This window comes from Tachypleus tridentatus, chromosome 7 (genome assembly GCF_004210375.1).
Source record: "Tachypleus tridentatus isolate NWPU-2018 chromosome 7, ASM421037v1, whole genome shotgun sequence".
Classification (NCBI taxonomy): Eukaryota; Metazoa; Arthropoda; class Merostomata; order Xiphosura; family Limulidae; genus Tachypleus; species Tachypleus tridentatus.
The window spans coordinates 74,647,456-74,660,078 of NC_134831.1; the positions used below are offsets into that span (position 1 = coordinate 74,647,456).

Sequence of the window (12,623 nt, forward strand, 5' to 3'; positions counted from 1 at the left end):
TAATGATAAAAAGAAACTTATTAACAAGGCATATTAATAGTGCAAATACCTGCCAACACTGGGATGTAGATTTGGTGAACTTGGTTCACTTTTTTGTTAATCCATTTTGTTTGGAAATACAATTAACTTAAGCGAAACAGCGAGTTCTCGTTTTGTAGTTATTTTAGTTTCAAGCATGAGTTTGACCGACCAGGTTACTCTTTTCATTGGATAATTTAAATGTGTTGTTATTGCTACAACTATATTAAGAAGAAAATTAAGGAAAACCGATTTTTGAAAATCTATTTAACTTATACTTTCACACTTAAATATAAATTAAAATATATATATCTAGTAGCTAAGTTTATCTAGATTATAACTTCATTACTAAACAAACATTAGATTAAATTATTATTCTGAATAAGGGTAAACGTTTTTCTTTGTGACACACAAGACAAAATTACTCTCAAACCACAAACAATTTAATTGAAGTAATGCTCCCTCTACTGGCATAGCGTTATGTTTGCGGATTTACAATACTAGACTCTGCGTTTCGATACCCGTGGTTGGCTGATCACAGATAGCGCATGGTGTAGTTTTGTGTTTATCTTCATACAAACAATTAAAATAATAGTGACATATTTAACCTTTTGCTTTTGTGAAGTTAATCTGGTGTGTTATTTATCCAACCTTTTTGATCATTCTTTATATTCAAATAAGTGTATTTAGCTATTTCTCCGTAACAAAAACAAAGAAATAAATATATCTTTCAAATAAATCTAGTTAGGTTATGTTTTAATATTCAGAAGAACAACATGTTTAGATCGCATGTTTCGAGCTAGACGTGGTCTAGAGGTTTGCGCAATCGGATGCGAGTCTGAGAAAGATTTGTGGTTTGTTGCAAAAACATGTTCCGCACGTTGGGTTTCTAGTGCGCTGTAAGAGTAACGGTCAAATCTCACTGTTTGACCACACGAGAGTAACACGCGTATACCACTTAAAGACTGGAAAGGCTACGTCGCTCCGATAACAAAAACATTAGATGATATATTTCCACATATTCACAATAAATCTAAAGTGTGTTTTCTAATTTAATGTAATTAGTTTTAAAAATGTATTCTCAAGACGACTGGTATGGGTATTAAGTTCTAATAATACCCATACCAACCGGCTTGAGAATAAATTTTTACTACAAATAGGTTTCTTGTCATCACGAATTAGTTTCAAAAATATATTATAAAGAAATAAATTGTTAATCAAATATACATTACAAATAAAAAGTGTATTTGTATCAGAAGTATTTTAATTGGGTCTTTGAGGAAGTTTTTTGTCAATAAGACGAAAACAGGATGTTACAACCTGAAGTTACTTATATCTACGGTTAATAATTAATTTCTAATGAGACAGTTTAATGTCTCTCTTAAAACAGTGTACGTTAAATAAATATTTCAGAACAGGTGGTTACTTTTCAAGCTACGTGTGGTCCTTACGCAACATGTCGTTAGGGGGAGGTAGTAAACTGGAGAGTATTTGAAAATAATTGGTACAATTCAAAGATACGTTTTCGCAAGTTCCACGAGGTGACTGTTACCCAAAAGTTACGTATGGACGTAAACTATATATATATATAATCATTCCTAATTAATGAGAAACGGAAATACCTTATTTTCAAATTACTTGTGCTAATATTATTTATTTATATATTCGAGTAAGGATTTTTTTTAGAATAAGTATTTTTTGTCTTCGATGTTTGTTTTTGTTTTGCTTCATTTTTGAATTTCGCGCAAAGCAACTCGAGGGCTATCTGCACCAGCCGTCCCTAATTTAGCAGTGTAAGACTAGAGGGAAGGCAGCTAGTCACCACCACCCACCGCCGACTCTTGGGCTACTCTTTTACCAACGAATAGTGGGTTTGACCGTCACATTATAACGCCCCTACGGATGAAAGAGCGAGCATGTTTGGTGCGACAGAGATTCGAACCCGCGACCCTCAGATTATGAGACGCACGCCTTAACCTACCTGGCCATGCTGGTCCCGTCTTCGCTGATGATATAAAAAATGTAAGCACACATTCAGGAATAAGAAATTCGTATCTATTTATAAATTAAACAAAGGCAAATAGAATATAGAGAGAAAGTAGAATATGGAAAACACATAATATCTGACTAGTACTATCAAGTGCTGAGAAAGTACATTATGGAAAAACATGGTACCTGACTAGTTCTACCAAGTGCATTATATTTTATGTATCCTTCGTGTTTTCAACTTGTTCCAAAAGTGCATTAAGATACACTTTGGAGAAAACGGACCTTTTGTCAGAGTGCCTCATCTGGACATCAGTAGCAAAATCTGTCTGAACATCATGTTTCAGTTCCAGTTGTAATATTGACAATCTCAGAATACACAAAAACACGATATTTTAATTATCTTACTAAGTGATTCAAAGGATAATAATATTTCCCATCCCAAGTGTTACTACAGTTATACCAGTTTAGAAAAGGAACAACAAATCGCTTTAATTCACATAAAACATTTCTCACTGTTTATTTCAGTGTTGTCACACAAGCTACATAAAAGGTTAGCTGCACATGACCCTCCTTAATTTTGATCTTAAAGGCCAGGGAAGAAACAGATAATCAAACACCAGTAGTCACCGTTAACTGTTCTCTGACCAGCCAGTGGTATTCGGCTGACACCCATAAAATGCAGCCACGGGCTTAAAGTGCGGAACACGTTTTTAAAATAACTGGAAGCGAATCATGAATATTCAGATTTATAGTTTGAACACACACACCAAGCAGCCCATTATGCTAGCCCCATGTGAACAAAGTCAAACATTGATTGAAATTTTGGGTGGAATTTGTGTTACAGCTCTCAAAGAATAAAGTTCATGAACTTTCCACAAACTCCACTAAACACTATATTTTTTGTTTTACTCGCTACCACGTTGTTTCAAAACTTTCGAAACTTCGTAAAGCGCTCATTTTTTAAAGCGAGAAATATTGATTTGTTTACTGTTGTTTACTTATCAGCAACTATTTTTATCGAACACATAGTTTTCAGTTGCTTGGTAACGATATCCGTGACAATTGCTGAGACAGACGACGTCGCCCGGCATGGTTAGGCGTGTTAAGGGGTTCGACTCGTAATCCGAGGATCGCGGGGTCGAATTCCCGTCGCACCAAACATGCTCGTCCTTTCAGGCCTGGGGGCGTTATAATGTTTCGGCCAATCCCACTATTCGTTGGTAAAAGAGTAGCCCAAGAGTTGGCGGTGAGTGGTGATGACTAGCTGCCTTCCCTCTAGTCTTACACTGCTAAATTAGGGACGGTTAGCCCAGACAGCCCTCGTGTAGCTTTGCGCAAAATTCAGAACAAGCAAAAAAAAAAACACCTCAAAATAAGTTTCCATGATGGAAGATACCCCCTTTCTGGACTCACTTTAGATATAGCTTTGTCAAGTCGTTGACTAATAATCTTGAAGCGCCTGAATTCTTTGGTAACCAAAGATTTAAATAATTGTACCTGCAGTACATCAAACCTGGTGTTAAATATCTTGTAACATTGTCAAATTTTAGACTCATTTAGTTTTCACTTTGAAGTTTTTAAACATTGAAAGAACTAGAAGAAAGGAACAAATTAAACTTTTCTCTACTTAAGCATTAGTTTTGTTTAGGCTACATTAGATAGTGTATAAATAAGTCATTTTTAAAGAAGTTAGAAACCCACACATTTGAAGAATTCGGTTTTGTTAAAACCAGTCTAATTCAAGGATCAAAGTTTTGCCTTTGTGTTATATGTCTATTCTGTCACTCGTAATTCTTTTATTAAACAGCATAAGTTATTAATAAATGATATATTACAATTAAAGCTTATTGTTTTATGCAAAATATCTTTATATTATAATATTACCCAGTTCCTAATAAAAATCAGTACAGATTGACAGCAACTATTTTTAAGAATATAATAAGGCGTGGCCTAGTAGTTAACGTGGTCGAGCTGCGAATCGGAGGGTTCAAGATTCGAGTCGTGATGCCACTGAATACACCCCGCTCTTTAAGCTGCGGGTGCGGCATAAAACAATAGTCAGTCTATTAGTTGACTCGAATAACCAAACAAGGCCCCTGTGAAGGCGGATGTTGCGGACCGACTGCCTTCTCTATGGAGAATGTTTAAGATTATGGACACGTGACAATAAGGGTTTTTGACCGTAGTTGTTTAGCTTACATATCGCACGAGGTGACATTCAAGTTGTAAATTACAATTCCTACTCTTAAAATAATAAACAGTATATAATTAAAAGAAGTGTTTTAATTTTTAACTTATACCAAACTGTGATAATTTGTTAGTGCGATCAAAACTTTTCATTTTCAAAAACATAATACCAACAAACAACAACTCTGGTGTCAAACACAAATGCATATACTTAAATTCCAATTAAATGAATATTTCCAAGATATTAAGGGCAATTTACTTTTGTGTGTTTTGAATTTCGCGCAAAGCTACACGAGGGCTATCTGTGCTAACCGTCCCTAATTTAACAGTGTAAGACTAGAGATAAGGCAGCTAGTCATCACCACTCACCGCCAACTCTTGGACTACTCTTTTACCAACGAATAGTGGGATTGACCGAAACATTATAACGCCCCCAGGGCTGAAAGGACGAGCATGTTTGGTGCGTCGGTAATTCGACTCCGCGACTCAATTTTTTTTAGTGATTCATTTAGTTTATCTCGCTTATTTCTATCTCTCTGTGGAACAGTCATAAATCTTCGGATTACCAACGCTAAAGGCCCGGCCGGCATGGCCAGATGGATAAGGCACTGGACTCGTAATCTGAGGGTCGCAGGTTAGAATCACCATTACACCAAACATGCTCACCCTTTCAGCGGTAAGAGCGTCATAATAAAGTTACGGTTAATCCCACTATTCGTTGGTAAAAGAGTAGCCCAAGAGCTGGCGGGTGAGTGGTTATGACTTGCTGTCTTCCCTCTAGTCTTAAAATGCTAAATTAGGGATGGCTAGCACAGATAGCCCTCGAGTGGCTCTGCGCAAAATTCAAACCAAACCAAACCAATCTATCTCTCGGTAGGATAGCCGTAAATCTTCGGATTACCAACGCTAAAATCAGGGGTTTGATTCCTCTTGTTGAATACAGCTTTACTTTGACAACACACACGCGCTTATTTTTATAGAAATATTATGCATAAATTGAAAAGCTAGTTTTGAACAAATTTATTCAAATATATGACATTATCAATAATTTAGTTTTACTTACTACAGCCAGCAGTGCATAATACATATATATATATGTGTGTGTGTGTTGCTTGTAAATTAAAAGTTTTTACTGTTTAAGCGTGTTAAAATACATAACAAATATAAGTATGGCTAACTGTATTATATAATACTGTTAATTAGTGCAGTTTGGGTTTGAAATTCATATTTTATGACGCGTGATTAGATATTTCAGTATGTTAAGGAAGGTGACAGTAACCCTTTAAATTAGATGATGCAGTCACTGGTGATGAATTATATCGTAAGTAGTGTGAGGAAATTCTAAATTATCATAATAATCGAATTGTTAATTCTGCATTTTAAATTAGCTCAACTGCCGCATTATACGATTGAAAACTCATAGCAATCAAAATAATGTTCCTCAGATTTTGAAGGTAATGGTATCACTAAATCACTGTAAAATTCTAGATAATGGTATATAGGTTTAATCCAAAACCAAAAAAACAAACAAACAAGGTTTAAATTTATTCGTTAGGGTAAATATCCAATGCGTGATTGAGGTGTATTTTAGCCTTAAAAAAAACTAATAGTCATTTAATGTCAAAATCATTCAATATAAGAAAATATATTAGGTTTTTCAGATTGAAAAATTACCATAAGTGTTGACTTAAATAAGAATTATATATATATATACATACGTGTGTGTGTATTATAAATATATAGTGAGGTAATGAGTTTTAACCAACCAATTAATTACGCTAGGCATTGACGATGTAAACTGTACCCGAGGAACTTTTGTGTAAGTGAAAACGACTACAAATTAAAAGTATTAGATGACAGCATGGTTGGGTGGTTATTCTTTGTGTTAACGCAGACTGTTTTTTCGGGAAGCAACATAAACACACACACTTATACATATACACATGGATAATTAATTCAAAATATTTGTTTGATATTACATTATTTTAAATAACTTAAAACGTTTCGTATGGAGTCCACAGTGCCATTGATGTCAACAACTAATATAATGTTCTTACAGTTGTAATGAAATGAGGGCAATTTGGAAAAAAACAAAACAAACAAAAATTATGCTAGTAATTGATTTGTCACGTAAGAGAAATTGTCACGTAAAAAAAGGTGCCCTCCCTTGAAAACGTTGTTAATTTGTTATATCTTTTATTATATAACAGAAAAATATATAAAACTATATTTTTTTAGAATTCACTCGACGAGATTTGTTCAAATGTGATTTGAAATCCTAATTTTAACATTGGCTTTCGTAAATACCCGAACTTTTTATGATTTTAGTTACATTTTATCATACAAAGTGTAGTAAACCTGCTGTAGTTTCTCAGATTTCTTTATTCCTATTAGACTACAAAATAATCAAATTGTGGATTCATTAAATATATCCTAGAAACAAGAGAACTGATGTTATGGAATGGCCAGGCCAATCACCTGATATCAATCCAATTGAATGTTTATGGACTGAGTTAAACCGATTAACAAAAGATCACAAGTCAAATATGGAAGATGAACTTTTTGAAGTACTCAAAGAAGTATAGCAGTCATTCATTCAGGAATATCTGTATAAACTTACTGAAAGCATGTCATGTTGATGTGAAGCAATACTAGAATCCAAGAGAATGCTGACTAAATATTAACTTGCGAAACTGGTTTGTGTTACTTAGAGTTTCATTTTTAAGTTCGGTTATCGCAGAGGAACTTGTCTGATCATTTTGTAGGTTAATTGGCATAAGAATATCTAAGAAACTACAGCAGGGGCACAACACTTTGTATGATAAAATGTAACCAAAATCATGAAAAATTCAGGTGTTTACGAAAACCAGTGTTAAAATCAGAATTTGAGATCATATTTGAACAGATCTCGTCGAGTGCATTCTAAAAACACATAGTTTTACACATTTTTCTGTTATCTGACAAAGATATAACAAATTAACATTTTCAAGGGGCCATTTTTTGTTCTACGCCCCCTGTAGGTATTATTTTGCTCGAGCAAAATTACATAAAAGGCTATCTGGAGAACAGCCGTCCCTTTGAGCTGATAGACTGTAGTAAAGTTTGTTAGTCGACAGCACTCACTACCACCTCTTGGACTTTGTTTCTTTTGATTCTTGCGCGATTTTTATTATGCCATCCCCTATTCCAGATCCCAAAGTGAGGAGCACGTTTTCTTGGCAAAAAGATGTGCTGCTTTGGAACCAAACAGATATAGCTTAACTTAAAACATATTACATACGTTAAAACATACAAATTAAATTATACTAAGATATAAAACATTAAACATAACACTAAATATCCTGTGCAGTATTATTTGGATATGGTGTACATATGAGGGCCTTGGCACGACCTAGTGGGTAGGGCGTTCGACTCGCAATGTGAGGGTCGCGACTTCGAATCGACGTCACTGAGCATGTTCGTTCTTTATGTTTGTTGATTGGGCTAGTCAAGAGGGTGTAAAACTTATTGGCTTACAAAAATACCGGCCGACTCCTAATTTGATGGGATTAACTTTGAAAAAAAAAAAGGTGTGCTTATAATAACATCTTAATAACCCGAAATAATATAAATGACACCATGTCGTCAGATCTATATTACTGAGTCTTAGAATCATTTATAGATAAGGGGTGTGACATCGTAACCACTTCGTGGTTATGAGTTATGTTTGTCAGGTAATCGGCATGGTGAAATACGGGGGTGTGTTTCGAAAACGTCACACTCACAAGAACCTTAAAGAAGTGTTTTAGATCCCTAATTTTTATCGTACCTGGGAGGTCGCTCTTGGTGTTTCCCGTCCATGGGAAACAGACAGAAATCTCATGGATCACTTGAGAAAATAGCAGTGTTTATTTGGAAACCACCCCTGGGTTGCACCTGACAGAACATACCATATTGAAAATTACTTGTATTCTCCGTTGGTCAAAGGAGGCACCAGAACAGGTACCTTATGCCATTACTTCAGGATTTCTGTCCTACCCTTTGACACATATCTTCTTGAGGTCACGGCAATGACACATAGTTCATTTCTTAAGAGGAGATATGAGAATGCTCGCGCTCTCGTGCTGTGTGCTGGTGGTCTATGACGTAACATTAGCAGTAGGAGGGAGATACGCTGAAGTTTTTTTTTACCCTAGGTGGGAGTTGAGTGTTGAAAATGAACTTGTTTCCCAGAGAGTTCATTCTATTCTTCGCCATAAAACTAGCATAAGGAAATAAATGGTCCCAAAAAGTTTGATATTTGCAAGAACTGGACTGTTAAACGAATAATGGTTTATGTTACTTTTTCCTTCAATATGTATTCGAATTACAGTTGTATTAAAATATAAATCCACATGATGTTTTTGTTTTGGTTTTATTTTACATTGTCTTTGTTTGTTTGGGGATTTCGCACAAAGCTACTCGAGGGCTATCTGTGCTAGCCGTCCCTAATTTAGCAGTGTAAGACTAGAGGGAAGGCAACTAGTCATCACCACCCACCGCCAACTCTTGGGCTACTCTTTTACCAACGAATAGTGGGATTGACCGTCACATTATACACCCCCACGGCTGGGAGGGCGAGCATTTTTAGCGCGACGCGGGCGCGAACCCGCGAATTACGAGTCGCACACCTTACGCGCTAGGCCATGCCGGGCCTTTTTACATTGTCAAAACACTAGTGATGATTTCTAAATTATGAGACACAAATTTCCAAGGTTTAATTAAAGTAATATCAGTTGCTAAGATAAAAAAAAGTCCTTTCCACAGGATATGTGAAACTATGTTTGTTTGTTTGATTTTTAATTTCGCGCAAAGCTACACGAGGACTATCTGCAATAGCCGTCCCTAGTTTAGTAGTGTAAGACTAGAGGGAAAGCAGCTGGTCATCACCAGCCACCGCCAACTCTTGGGCTACTCTTTTACCAACGAATAGTGGGATTGACCGTCACTATATAACGCCCCCACGGCTGAAAGGGAGAAAATGTTTGATGAAACGGTGATTCGATCCCGCGATTCTCAGATTACGAGTGGAACGCCTTAACCTACCTGGCCATGCCGGGCCGTATGTGAAAGTATAAACGATGAATTATGGGAACGTTTTTCCTATAACCCATACCTCTTAGGTTGCTAATATACTAGGGGAATCACCCACTGAGAGATCTATATACATAAAAATCATAACGTTGAGTCTTCTAATTTTGTGATTACCAATTCCTTGGAAAGCAACATAAAGATAGCTGGAAGACAAAAAGAAAGACAACTAGTCAATAGCGCTCATCTCCAATTTTGAGACTATTTTTGTTTGATCTAATAGTAGACTTTGTTCGTAAGTTTCATAGAACACTGTTTTTGTGGCAAAGGGTTGCGAATTATGAACCCACAGGTTCGTAATCCGAGCATGCCAAATACTAGTGACATCCAGCTAGTAGGCGTCCTTCAGCAATAATACACTGCTGTGTTTTGTTTTTTTCTTATAGCAAAGCCACATCGGGCTATCTGCTGAGCCCACCGAGCGGAATCGAACCCCTGCTTTTGCGTTGTAAATCCATAGACTTACCGCTGTAGACTTACCCATGAGTGTCCTAAAAGGATTCACTGTTCGAACAGAGCAAGAATAGTTGCTAAAGCGCTCTGATCTTCAAAGTGCTTTAACTTACTCAGTTTCTATTTCTGTGTCCATGCGCATGAAAGCAATTTGCTAGACGTACTAGATTTTTTATTAGGCGATTACTTTAATTAATAAACGAAAAATAAAGTGTCTCCAAAGTAATCGTATTTGCCATTTTATTTACAGCCATTAGTAAATATTTATCATGGTCTTAATGTATGTTGAGGAAGGTTCGCGAAAAATATATAATAATAATAATATTCTGAAAATAGTTTGATATAAGTTTTCAAGTCCGTTCTGTTACACCTATCGTTACTTACAGTAGACACGTCTAATGAGAATAAAATCGTATTGTGGAGAAAAATTTGGAAAATGACTAGTCCAAAAATTCTGAACAAAAACATTTATTAAGACTATACAAGTTGTACAAAGGGAGAAGCCACGCTACTTTAAGTTGGTGCAAGAAAAAACAATAATTATAAAGAGAAAAGACACTACTTTAAGTTAATGCAAAGAAGAACAATAATTATAATTATAAAGAGAAAAGACACTACTTTAAGTTAGTGCAAGAAAGAATAATAATTATAATTATAAATAAAGTGGTTAAGGCACTCAACTCGAAATCTAAAGGTCTCAGGTTCGAATTCCCGTCACACCAAACATGCTCACCATTTCAGCCGTGTGGACGTCATAATGTCACGGTTAATCCCACTATTCGTTAGTAAAAGAGTAGCCTAAGAGTTGGCGGTGGGTGATGATGACTAATTGCTTTCCATCTAGTCTTACACTATTAAACTAGGGACGGCTAGCGCAAATAGCCCTTGTGTAGCTTTGCGCGAAATTCAAAAACAAGCAAACAAACTATTAAGTTAACACGAACTCTTACGTAATGTCGCTTCCGTTCTAAAGATGGAAAATATTCTTCTTTGACCTGTCGTTAAAGGAGATTAAGTAAATTTCAGCTAGGGTTTAACATCGTAACAAACAGTTTATAGTTGAAGGTTTTGCACGACCTTTATATTTTAAAATACATTAACTTGATTTCGGCGAGCAGGCAACATTGATTTTTGATCGAGATGAGTAAGACTAACGTAGACCAGTTCAGGCTTCTCTGAGATGAGAAACAAAATCGTTCAAACAAGCATACATTATTCAATAAATGAAAATAAATCAATAAATCCGATATTAACAAAACAACAATATATCCACGACAACAGTACTGTAAAGAAAAGTTAAAATTAGTTTCAATAATGATGACACTAAAAATATTATACATTATTATATACTTAAATAGTACATTATATTACTAAAACATAAATCTTTCTAGATAATCAGAATTTTATCTTTCTAGTTAACTGAGGGGAACAGACCCAGTTAGTTTGAATTCACGCAATAATACAAAAAAAATTCCACGCATTTTAAGCTCTTGGTAGGTATTAAGAGTGGTTATCAGTTGTTTAACGTAGACGAATTGGGAGGGGGCAGTAGATTATTCCCTTTGGCTAGTAGTTTAAAGTTACGATTGACAGTAGATATACTCAGCGGCTTTGCCTTACATACAAATACAAGTTAATTACGCCCTTTTATAAGCTTATTTTACTTGTATTATTGACATTTGGTGAAATAAATTTATATTTAAAATATGTTTAGAATTTAATCAAGTTCTTTTTGCACTGTCAGTATCAGACAATAGTTATGGTATTTAGTAACTTTTATTTCTATAAAATTAATGCAACGTTTCGTGTTTCATATCCACGTCTTTCGTCGATATTTTTTGTACTGAATGTTTTCGAATACAATGTCAAAACCAAATTGCTCAAAACCGATTTCTTAAACACAGTCAAAATACGCTTTTAATATAATTGAAATTATCGTAACCTTTAATCATACAAGTTTACTTAAAACACTTTTAAATAATAGATATCTTACTTTACATTCGTTTCCAGAAGTTAAAATAAAACCACATAATCAAAACAATATGTGTGAAACTCCACGAAAGTGAAGTAGATATACAAATAAAATTTATTATTTTATCGCCTAAGAGTTTCCGCTACAATATTTCTGTTAACTCAGAATTGGAGTTGTCAATGTTTGTATCTTACCCTCACCTTCTTTTGCTCTGAAAGCCCTCTGACTGAGGTCTATCTTGCAGCCATCTGTTGAGTAAACTAATTTTGTTTATCGTGTTTATAATGCTGGGATTTTGCAGAAAAACAGGAAACAGTGTTCTCTGTCACCCAACAGTTATTGAGTGTCATAGAAGTGACTGACCCAGTTGTCGAGCAGTGGACGCACGAGCGGTACTACCAGGATACTTCTGATATAGGTCGAGGTGCTGACATCTTCTGAACAACCGTTGAACAGTTTGTAAGGTCTAACATCAGCAGCGAGGGTGGATCTCCTCACAAAATTTACTATCATTTCAAGCCATCAACTGGGTTATGAGAAGTTTTTTTTTTCCTGTTATTAATTACCTTTCGTGCCGATTGTTTCTCTCCGAGAATATCGTACAGCAGGTCCTTGTGACCTGCCAACCGTGACACTAGCGACACCTTACCAGCAGTAAAACGAGGCCTAGTTTTTGGTTGTGCTTTTTTTTTTTTTTTATAGCAGACAAGGCTTTAGTGAAAAGGAAAGAGTTCTTATTCTATGCATTGGATAAACCATTGTGTCATATCAAAACGAGGTCATGGAGTTGTTAAGCCTTGCTTATTGTTCTGAGACATCAACTTTATTCGCAATCGACCATGAACTGCAGAGTCTCTACAACTCTTTATTTCATTGTTTCACATTAATTCACTTT

The 12,623-nt window shown here is 35.4% G+C and overlaps 1 long non-coding RNA gene across 1 annotated transcript in view; it reads right to left on the reverse strand.

Annotated features, from left to right (window-relative positions):
* Positions 1 to 12,386, reverse strand: part of LOC143255986 (uncharacterized) — a 60,172-nt gene extending 47,786 nt beyond the window's left edge. The window contains exon 1 of the long non-coding RNA XR_013030953.1: positions 11,929 to 12,386. This is a non-coding gene — a long non-coding RNA (uncharacterized LOC143255986). The remainder of the gene's footprint in view (positions 1 to 11,928) is intronic.
* Between the last annotated feature and the right edge of the window lie 237 nt (positions 12,387 to 12,623).